This window comes from Aotus nancymaae, unplaced genomic scaffold (genome assembly GCF_030222135.1).
Source record: "Aotus nancymaae isolate 86718 unplaced genomic scaffold, 86718_ANA_hifiasm-v0.15.2.pri h1tg000019l, whole genome shotgun sequence".
Lineage (NCBI taxonomy): Eukaryota > Metazoa > Chordata > Mammalia > Primates > Aotidae > Aotus > Aotus nancymaae.
In genome coordinates, this window is record NW_026988431.1 from 11142928 (window position 1) to 11151586 (window position 8659).

The 8659-nt window shown below is 46.1% G+C and overlaps 1 pseudogene; it reads left to right on the plus strand.

The window, feature by feature from the left end:
* The window catches only part of LOC105705574 (argininosuccinate synthase-like), a 65226-nt pseudogene extending 57222 nt beyond the window's left edge, over window positions 1-8004 (plus strand).
* Window positions 8005-8659: the final 655 nt, after the last annotated feature.

Here is an 8659-nt window from a genome sequence, read left to right on the forward strand (position 1 = left end):
ACCTTGTATCTACTAAAAATACAAAAATTAGCTGGGCGTGATGGCAGACGCCTATAGTCCCAGCTACTCAGGAGGCTGAGACAGGAGAATCACTTAAACCCAGGAGGCGGAGGCCGCAGTGAGCCAAGATCACACCACTGTACTCCAGCCTGTGTGACAAATAAAGATTCTGACTCAACCAAAAAAAAAAAAAAAAAAAGGAAAAAAATTAAGCCTTTTACTTTCTCCCACTTGAAACACACATGCATGACTGCAGTCCATTAGTGAGCCAGACCTTGTCTTCAATGAGACAGAATTCATGTAAGTGTGGGCCATGATACTAGGTTTGAACACTAACTCTCATTTCTAGGTTTGAATAGAAACGTCGGTTTAAATACTGACCCTTTGAAATTTAGTCTTGAATACTGATTCTCATTTTCTAGCTGTGTGATTTTGGCAAGTTCTTCTTTCTGATTCCCAGGGCATATGACCACGGAACATGGTGTGTGATGGGAAGAATTAAACAGACAACATATGTAAATAAATTGGTACATATTAGATCCTTGGTAAATGGTACCTATTATTATTTTCAAAATAATTAATTATTTCATTAACTCAAAAGGAGGGACTTGGAAATAGGACCAAATTGGAAAATGTTCTGGAAACTTCTCCAAAGGTAGCTTTCCCCACTTCCATGACACCTATTACTTTTTTGTGTCTATGGCAGGAGTATGAGGGCTGTTTCCAGGGGAGCTGAGAATGGACAGTTTCAGCAATGAAAACTGGTAGTAAAGTCTCTTTCCTCCTTGGCCCTGTGCAGACCCACACAAAACCTGGCCCTTTCTGGACTCAAATAGAAGGAGGTCTGCACTCATGATTTCATGGTATCAGCTTTGCAGCATCATGCGTCTGGATTAATTTTTATGAGCCCATAGAGTATATCATTTACCAAGTTGTAATTGCAATCAGGTTGCCTGACTTCCCAGAAACCAGGTTCATGAGATAGTGCTGAGCCTTTCCGGGTGAATGAATGACCAAAAGGAAAGCCCTTCCTAGCCCTTCACTGAACCATGGCTCTCGAGTGTGTCGCTGTACATGTATCACTGGGCCACAGGAATGCTTTCCAGTCCAGCTCACAGCACTGTGCACGCAGCTCCTCCTCTCCATCTCAGGAGGGCATTTATAGGGCACACACAGCTGTCCAAAGAGGAACAACTCCAGCATCTCACTTTAGGCTTGGCTTTTGTGAGAGAAGAATGAACACAAGCTCTGCGGAGGTTAAAGATAAGAAACTACTGTATCCTGGCGACAGGTCCAAGTCCAATCTCTTACATTCACAGGGCCCATCCTCAGAGTCATCAGCGTGGAGCTGACCAGTCCTTACCAGTTAGGGCATTCTCTCAGACTCTGATTCTAATCCCAAGTTAGCCTAGACAGCATACTCGCCACCCCCAACTTCGGAGTCAGGAGATGATGGGCCAAATGTATATCGCGTCCATAATTGCTGGGGTGATTTTTTCCCATTCACTCTGGATCTTTATCTTCTATTATTTAGAGAGGACAGAAGAGCAAGGAATAACTGCAGTTTACACCGCTCTATCAGGCACCCTGCAAAAAAATGTGAACTCTCAGTTCGGTGTCAAAATCTGATGTGGGTCAGGCTGCAGACCTAAGAATCAAAAGTTGGGAAATACTGAAACCAACCCAAATGCCTATCCATGATAGACTGGATAAAGAAAATGTGGCACATACCCACCATGGAATACTATGCAGCCATAAAAAAGGATGAGTTCATGTCCTTTGTAGGGACATGGATGAACCTGGAAACCATCATTCAGCAAACTGACACAAGGACAGAAAATCAAACACCGCGTGTTCTCACTCATAGATGGGTGTTGAACAATGAGAACACATGGACACAGGGAGGGGAGCATCACACACTGGGGTCTGTTGGGGGGTGAGGGGTAGGGCAGGGACAGCGGGGGACGGGGAGGTTGGGGAGGGCTAACATTGGGAGAAATGCCTGATGTAGATGACGGGGTATTGAGGCAGCAAATGATCATGGCATGGGTGTACCTATGCAACAATCCTGCATGATCTGCACATGTACCCCAGAACTTAAAGTACAATAAAAAAAAATTGGGAATACTTCCATGAGCATTTACTTACATTTCTTTCACTGCACACGTCTCCCCCAAGCACAGTCCCTGTTTGATTTGTCTTTAAGCTGTGCAGTGCCTGGCACTAACAGAGCCTCAATAAACGTTCAGTGAGTAAAAGAATAAAGGAATTATTGCATTGGAAAAAAATAAGAATAAATAAATAAAAATAAATAAATAAAGAAAGAAAGAATAAAGGAATTAATACAGAGATAATTAAAATAACTTTCCAGACGGACTCCTAATCTCAAGCTACTGTATGTTGCACTGCCAGCTTCCTCCCCTTCAGATATTTCACTCCTTCATTAAAAACTCGGTAACAGCCATTTGCCTTCCCAGAAAAAGCCCAACTCACTAACCTGGCAATCAAGGCCATACAAACCTTTTCCAACAGGCCATTTTTATATTTCCCTTCCTATTTCCTGGGTACCTATCAAACATGTCCATCCCCTCCTCATGTCCCCACACGACCCTGTAGGTCCCCATACAAAAAGAGAACCCCCTTTCACTCTATTCCTACACAAATACGTTTCACCTTGCTGTGTTTGAAACCCTCTACAAAAAGAGGTCCTCAATAAATGATAAATCATCTCTGATATCTGGGAAATTAATTTCTTCTCTTTCATTATACTCTTCAAGTGTAGGGCTATGAACACCAACAGCATCCATGATTTAAGAAGAGGTCTCGGCTGGGCGCGGTAGCTCACACCTGTAATCCCAGCACTTTGGGAGGCCGAGGCGGGTGGATCACGAGGTCAAGAGATCGAGACCATCCTGGTCAACATGGTGAAACTCCGTCTCTACTAAAAACACAAAAAATTAGCTGGGCATGGTGGCGCGTGCCTGTAATCCCAGCTACTCAGGAGGCTGAGGCAGGAGAATTGCCTGAACCCAGGAGGCGGAGGTTGCAGTGAGCCGAGATCGCGCCATTGCACTCCAGCCTGGGTAACAAGAGCGGAACTCCGTCTCAAAAAAAAAAAAAAAAAAAAAAGACCAGCCCGGCCAAGATGTTGAAACCCAGTCTCTACTGAAAATACAAAAATTAGCTGGGCGCGGTGGCACGCGCCTGTAATCCCAGCTAGTCAGGAGGCTGAAGTAAGAGAATCACTTGAACCTGGGAAGCGGAGGTTGCAGTGAGCCGAGATTGCGCCACTGCACTCCAGCCTGGGTGATAGAGTGAGACTCCGTCTCAAAAAAAAAAAAAAGAAGACGTCTGAGTGGGAAAAATCTGTATGATGCTTGATGGTAGGAATAGCTTCTGTATCAGTCAGTGTTGTCTAGAGAAACAGAACCACCCACAAGATGTGCAGAGACCAAAAGACAGAGAGAGAAGGAGGAGGTGGGGGTGAGAGAGAGAGAGAGAGAAGTCATTGGCTCATGAAATCATGAGACTTGGTAAGACCAAAATCTGTAGGGTAGGCTGATAGCCTGGAAACCAGAGGAAGAGGCCAGAGGCAGTTTGCTGGCAGAATAACTTCCTACTCCATCTTTGTTCCATTAAATTCTTCAACTGATTGTATGTGGCTCACCAAATTATGGAGGGTAATCTACTTTATTTAAAATCCACTGGTTTAAATGTTAATCTCGACCAAAAAAAAAAAGCCCTCATAGAAACATCCAGAATAATGTTTGGCCAAATATCTGCTCACCATGGCCCAGCCAAGTTGGAACACACATTAATCATCACAGTTTCCAAACACCCACCAGAGGCTCCTCCCACCAACACTATTACCTTACCAGCCAGGAAAGGGAAGCTTCTCCTTAAAATTCTCTCAGTTTTTCACATCAAATTAAAAAGCTGCTGCACAGCAAGGGAAACAATGAACAAAGTGAAGAGACAACCCATAGAATGGAAGAAAGTATTTGCAAACTATCCATCTGACAAGGGATTATTAACCAAAACATATAAAGAGCTCACTGGGCGCGGTGGCTCACGTCTGTAATCCCAGCACTTTGGGAGGCCAAGGTGGGCAGATCACAAGGTCAGGAGTTCAAGACTAGTCTGACCAACATGGTGAAACCCCATCTCTACTAAAAATACAAAAATTAGCCAGGCGTGGTGGCGCATGCCTGTAATCCCAGCTACTCATGAGGCTGAGGCAGGAGAATTGCTTTGAACCCAGGAGGCGGAGGTTGCGGTGAGCCGAGATCGCACCATGGCACTTCAGCCTGGGCGACAGAGTCGAGACTCCATCTCAAAAAAATGAAACAAAAACCAAAATATATAAAGAGCTCAAACAACTCAATAGGAAAAACCAAATAGTCCGATTTAAAAATAGGCAAAAGAGGCTGAATGCTGTGGCTCATGCCTGTAATCCCAGCACTTTGAAAGCCCGAGGCAGGTGGATCATGAGGTCAGGAGTTCAAGATCAGTCTGGCCAACATGGTAAAATGTTGTCTCTACTAAAAATACAAAAATTAGCCAGGCATAGTGGTGGGCACCTGTAATCCCAGCTACTTGGGAGACTGAGGTAGGTAGAGAATTGCTTGAACCCGGGAGGGGGAGGTTGTGGTGAGCTAAGGTTGTGTCACTGCACTCCAGCCTGGGCAAGAAAGCAAGACTCCATTTCAAATAAAAAAAATGGGAGGCTGTGGGGAAATAGAAGATGTTAGTAGACATTTCTCAAACAAATAAAAATGACAGGCATATGAAAGGGAGCTCAACATCACTGATCATCAGAGAAATGCAAATAAAAGCTACAATGAGATCTCACCCAGTTAAAATGGCTTTTATCAAAAAGACAGGCAATAGCAAATGCTGGTGAGGATGTGGAGAAAAGGGAGCCCTCACACACTGATAGTGGAAATGTCACAAGTAGAGCCACTATGGAGAAGAGTTTAGACGTTCCTCAAAAACCTAAGAATAGAGCTATCCTATGATCCAGCAATCTTACTGCAGGGTATATATCCAAAAGAAAGGAAATGGGAATCTTAAAGAGTTACCTGCACTCCCATGTTTATTGCAGCACTGCTCCCAATAGCTGAGACTTGGAAGCAACCTAAGTGTCCATCAATAGACAAATGGATAAAGAAAACTTGGTATGTATACATAACAGAGGACTATTCAGCCTTAAAGAAGAATGAGATTCTGTCATTCACAACAACATGGATGAAACTGCAGGACATTATGAAAAATTAAATAGCCGGGCACGGTGGCGTGTGCCTGTAGTCCCAGCTATTCGGGAGCCTGAGGCTGGAGGATCACTTGAGCCCAGGAGTTCTGGGCTGTAGTGTGCTATGCCAGTCAGGTGTCCGCACTAAGTTCGGCATCAATATGGTGACCTCCCAGGAGCGGGGTAACACCAAGTTGCCTAAGGAGGGGTGAACCGGCCCAGGTCGGAAACGGAGTGGGTCAAAACTCCTGTGCTGATCAGTAGTGGGATCACGCCTGTGAATAGCCACTGCACTCCAGCCTGGGCAACATAGTGAGACCCTGTCTCTTTTAAAAAAAAAAAAGAAAGAAAAGTGAAATAAGCCAGGCACAGAAAGACAAACCTCATGTGTTCTCACTAATTTGTAGGAGGCAAAAATTAAAACAACTGAGCTCATGGAGATAGAGAGTAGAATGATGGTCAGCAGAGGCTGGAGAGGTAGTGGGGTGGGGGACTGCACGGGAGTGGGAATGATTAATGGGTACAAAAATATATTCAGATAGAATGAATAAGAGCCAGCATTTGATAGCACAAGATGACTACAAGATGTCATCAGTAATTTATTGTACATTTAAAACTAACTAAAAAGGGCTGAACATGGTGGTTCATGCATGTACTCCCAGCACTTTGGGAGGCCAAGGTGGGTAAATCACTTGAGCCCAGGAGTTCAAGACCAGCCTGGGCAGCACAGCCAGACCCTGTCTCTCTAAAAAAGAGAAACTTTTTCTAAATAAAAATTATCAAGGAACTAAAGGGTATAATTGGATTGTTTGTAGGCCAGGCGCAGTGGTTCATGCTTGTAATCCCAGGACTTTAGAAGGCCAAGGTGGGTGGATCACCTGAGGTCAGGAGTTTGAGACCAACCTGGCCAACATGGTGAAACCCCATCTCTACTAAAAATACAAAACTCAGCCAGATGTGGTGGTGCGCGCCTGTAATTCCAGCTACTTGGAGGCTAAGGCAGGAGAATCGCTTGAACCTAGAAGGCAGAGGTTGCAGTGAGCCACTGCAGTCCAGCCTGGGCGACACAGCAGGACTCCATCTCAAAAAATAAATAAATAAACATTTAAAAATAAATAATAATAATTGGATTGTTTGTAAAACAAAAGAAAGGATAAAAGCTTGATGTGATGATACCCCATTTACCTGATATGATTATTATGAATTATATACGTGTATCAAAATAGCTCACGTTCCTCATAAATATATACACCTGCTATGTACCCCCCCAAATTTTAAAACATAAAATAAAATGAACCAAGGACTTTAACTGATGCATACTAAAGAAGATTTAGGCTCTATCACCTGCCACCACTGTCCGGGCCCAGGTGGTTCACTGAGCTCTGAAGACAGATTCCAGACACTGGGAACTCACGCCTCCAATCCCAGACACTGTGTCCAGCAAAGGCTCCGTGGTTCTGGCCTACAGCGGCGGCCTTGACCCTCCTGCATCCTCTTGTGGCTGAAGGAACGAGGCTATGACATCATTGCCTACCTGGTCACCATCGGCGAGAAGGAAGACTTCAAGGGAGCCAGGAAGAACGTACCGAAGCTTGGGCCTGAAAAGGTGTTCACTGAGGGTGTCAGCAGGGGGGTTTGGAGGAGTTCATCTGGCTGGCCATCCAGTCCAGTGCGCTGTACGAGGACCACTACCTCCTGGGCACCTCTTTCCCCAGGTGCTGCATTGCATCACCCACAAACAAGTGGAAATTGCCCAGTGGGAGGGGACCAGGTAAGTATCCTCTGGCGCCACGGGAAAGGGCAGTGATCAGGTCCGGTTGGAGCTCACCTGCTACTCGCTGGCACCCCAGATAAAGGTCATTGCTCCGGGGAGGATGTCCTAGTTCTACAGTCAGTTCAAGATCTGCAGTAATCTGACGGAATCCACAAAGCAACACAGGATTCCCTTCCCAGTCACTCCCAGGAACCCGTGGGGCACAGATGAGAACGTCATGCACATCAGCTATGAGGCTGGAGTCCTGGAGAGTCCCAAGAACCAAGTGCCTCCAGGTCTCTACAGGAAGACCCAGCACCCGGCCAGAGCCCCCAACACCCCTGACATTCTTGAGATTGAGTTCAAAAAAGGGGTCCCCGTGAAGGTGACCAACGTCAAGGATGGCACCACCCACCAGACCTCCTTGGAGCTCTTCGTATACCTGAACAAAGTCGCGGGCAAGCACGCCATGGGACATACTGACATTGCGGAAAACTGCTTCATTGGAATGAAGTCCCAAGATATCTACCAGACCCCAGCAGGCAGCATCCTTTACCATGCTTGTTAGACATCCAGGCGTTCACCATGGATCGGAACATGGGCAAAATCAAACAAGGCCTGGACTTGACATTGGCTGAGCTGGTGTACACCGGTTTCTGGCACGGCCGAGTGTGAATTTGTCCACCACTGCATCGCCAAGTCCCAGGAGCGGTGGAAGGGAAAGTACAGGTGTCGTCTTAAGGGCCAAGTGTAAGTCCTCCGCCTGGAGTCCCCACTGCCACTCTACAACGAGGAGTGGGTGATCATGAATGTGCAGGGTGACCAGGAGCCAATTGATGCCATCAATGCCACCGGTTTCATCAACATAAATTCCCTCAGGCTGAAGGAATATCACCAGAGCAAGGTCACTGCCAAACAGACCCTGTACAGTGAGGAGTTGGGGTCTCCTCACTTTGCAGATGCCCCGAGTACAGGCACTAATTGTTGTGATAATCTGTAATCGTGACTTGTTCTCCCTGGCTGGTAGCGTAGTGGAGCTACCAGGCTCCGGTTTGGTCCCTGGTCCCCCTGAAGCCTGCAAAAGTGGTCAGCGAAGGGAAGGGTGGGGGGTAGCTGCAGTGAGGTGCTGAAAAAATGACAATTTTAAAAAGATACATTTAATAAAGAAGAAGATTTACAGGAAGATAAGCATATGACAGATGCTCCTCATCATATGTCATCAGGGAAATACAAATTAAAACAATGAGGTACACACCTATTAGAATGGCCAAAACCTGGAACGCTGCAAACACCAAATGCTGGCAAGGATGTGGAGCAAGAGGACGCTCATTCACTGCGGGTGGAAATGCAAAATGGTACAGCCACTTTGGAAGAGAGTTTGCAGTTTCCAACAAAGCTAAACGCATTTTTACCTTACAACCCAGCAGTCACGCTCTTGGGTAGCTACCCAAATGAACTGAAAACTTGCGTCCACACAAGAACTTGGCTCACTGCAACCTCTGCCTCCCAGGTTCAAGGGGTTCTCCTGCCTCAGCCTCCCAAGTGGCTGGGATTACAGGCATGCGCCACCATGCCCCTGTATTTTTAGTAAAGACAGGGTTTCACTGTCTCAGCCAGGCTGGTGTCGAACTCCTGACCTCAGGTGATCCACCTGC